Source organism: Aplysia californica, unplaced genomic scaffold (genome assembly GCF_000002075.1).
Source record: "Aplysia californica isolate F4 #8 unplaced genomic scaffold, AplCal3.0 scaffold00313, whole genome shotgun sequence".
NCBI classification, from domain to species: Eukaryota; Metazoa; Mollusca; class Gastropoda; order Aplysiida; family Aplysiidae; genus Aplysia; species Aplysia californica.
In genome coordinates this window covers 206,462-208,961 of record NW_004797583.1, presented here as the reverse complement: position 1 = coordinate 208,961, position 2,500 = coordinate 206,462, and the positions used below count along the sequence as shown (strand labels likewise).

Here is a 2,500-nt window from a genome sequence, read left to right as displayed (position 1 = left end):
GGAGCTAAATTAAGGCAGTCAGAGAACAGGTTTATCAAAGTTTAAATGCACCAGATTACTTTCGTTACGGACTTTCAATTGCACACACATTCTTTATAATAGACGGGCAGGCTGCAGACAAACAGATAGACAGACAAACTTTATGTAAGACTCAGACTGGTATGGAGTATGGAGAGAGACACGTAGATTCTAGGCCTATAACAGATCTGACATGCATAGGTTACACAATGCACCCTATTATTTAGGAAGACAGGAAATAATTGGAAAATCTTTTACTCATTCTCTCTAAAAACCTATTCTCAATTCTTTCTTTGTTTAGAATACTAGAAATCAGTTCAGTTCATGAGTGAAAATTAAGCGACGAAGTGGCACAACTGTTTATATTTTTTTGTAATGATAAGTTTTCTTTTGTGCAATGTGCAGTGCTGCTCCGTACGGTTTTCTTTTTTAATAACCAAGGGTTTATCAAAATTTTAGAGGGACAAATAAAGTGAAAACAGAAAATTTCGTTGAGTAGGTAGTAGGTAGCAGAGCCTAACCTAAACAACAGCTACTGACGAACAGAAAAAGACTAGATCTAGATGTAGATGTAGATCTAGATTAGCCTACATCTAAGATCTATCTCAATCAGCAGCATCCCCACCATGTAAGTGCAATTTGAACGAACTCTTTCGTTTTCCGACACTTGCCTGTTTTCCTTAGAAAAGCAAGGCAAGGTTTTGGAATAAATCGTCAGTGTCAGCCAATTCAATTGGGGTTTCAATTTACCGCCACTCTAAACTTTCTTGTAGATCTAATCTAGAAATCTAGATTAGATTCTAGATATATAGAATCTAGATCTAGTCTAGGTCTAGATCTAGATTACTTAAAGTAGAAGTCAGATTGAATTTATAATATTAAATTGAAATAGATCTCTAGATCTAGATTCTAGATCTAGAATCTATATCTAGATCTAGATCTAGATCTAGATCTATATCTAGATTAGATCTAGATTCTATATCTAGATCTAGATCTATATCTCTAAATCTAGATCTAGATCAAGATCAAGATCTCTAGAATCTAGATCTAGATCTAGTTTAGGACGAGAGCAGGCCTAGATCTACATATAAGTTAAAACTTTGTTTTCTTCAAATTCTCTCCCAGTCTCGTACTCCTGCAGTTTCCAGAAAGCAGACACTGATCTTTTCTTATAAATCTACACTTATTATTATATAAGACATAGAGAGTACAATTTGTAGCCAGCAGAACTCATTGTGTTGAAAATGGTGGACATTAGGAGGTGTTCCGCAGGTCAGGGTTAGGTGTTGTTGGTCGGCCGCCCCTCAGCGTTACTCCTTGCTAAACAATATTATAATTAATGAGCCATTGCCAAAACGTGGGGGGAAACACACACATCTCACATTAGTCAAATTAGTGTGCATAAAATGTGATGCATTAGTATTTATTCCTCCAAAACGTATACACACGTCAAATATAGGATGTAGAACATGCATTAGCATGTAGCAGTTTCAGACCCCATGTCAGCTTTATATAGATTCTAGACCTGCATGTTTGCCGACAATCGTCTGAAATCCGACAGTCGCGACCCGACCCGCGAGCCGGCCGATTCTATCGCTAGGCCCACCTGTATCAGTCAATGTGCGTAGTCTGCCGTAGTTCGATGCCTGCCCTGGCTGGCTGCCAGCACCCCCTTTTTCTCCTGTCAGCTTTATCGGCACTTTCGTTTTCGTGCTGACCGCCGACGTCGGCGTTTCCGACATAATTGTCGGAACCTGAGTAGAAATGCGAATAGGAAAAAGGACGACGACTTAAATTTTCTACTTTCAGTTTCGTGCTCGAGCGGCCATCTTGAATTTGGTTTTTTTTGTTTTTTTTTACTAATTCATTCAATTGTTCAGATCGTGTGGATTCATCAAGTCCGACCCACTTGTTCTAATAGAATCTAGATTAGATCTAGATTCTAAATTTATATAGATCATTATAGACCTCAATGGAGGATACATATTCCAATTCTATTTTGTCAAACCCTATCATAGGTTATGCTGTAATATTAATGTTGGTAAAAAGCATTTCATTAGGTGCGTGAATTATTTATTTATTTAGAATCTAGACTCAGCTGAGTCCGTCTGTTCGGAATCGGATGCGGGTTTCTAGTTTCAAGGCCTTCCTATTCACTTGTTCTACAAGATTTATTTAGATTACTAGATCTAGATCTATATGGAGGATTCACATTCCAATTCTATTGTGTTTTTGTATGAAACCCTATTATAGCAATGTAGAATCTAGATCTAGATCTAGATATCTAGGCCATATTATGCTCCTTGTTTGTTTTGGAGTGTGGTTTTTCAAATCGAAGTGTATACAGACCCGGTAACCGGGAACAAAGTCACGAAGTATACAGACCCGGTAGGTGAACTCTTTTGTGATTACGGAGAGAGAGAGAGAGAGAGAGAGGTGCTAGCAAAATGTATATGACATGCCCCAGTTGGCAGGAGGGAAA

General features: G+C 38.1%; 1 protein-coding gene across 2 annotated transcripts in view; it reads left to right on the top strand.

The window, feature by feature from the left end:
• Nucleotides 1-144: 144 nt before the first annotated feature.
• LOC101858284 (Werner syndrome ATP-dependent helicase homolog) overlaps nt 145-2,500 on the top strand; it is a 56,727-nt gene continuing 54,371 nt past the window's right edge. For both annotated transcript variants that reach the window (XM_005102092.3, XM_005102091.3), the window contains exon 1: nt 145-646. The gene's annotated coding sequence lies outside the window, so the exon portion shown is untranslated. The remainder of the gene's footprint in view (nt 647-2,500) is intronic.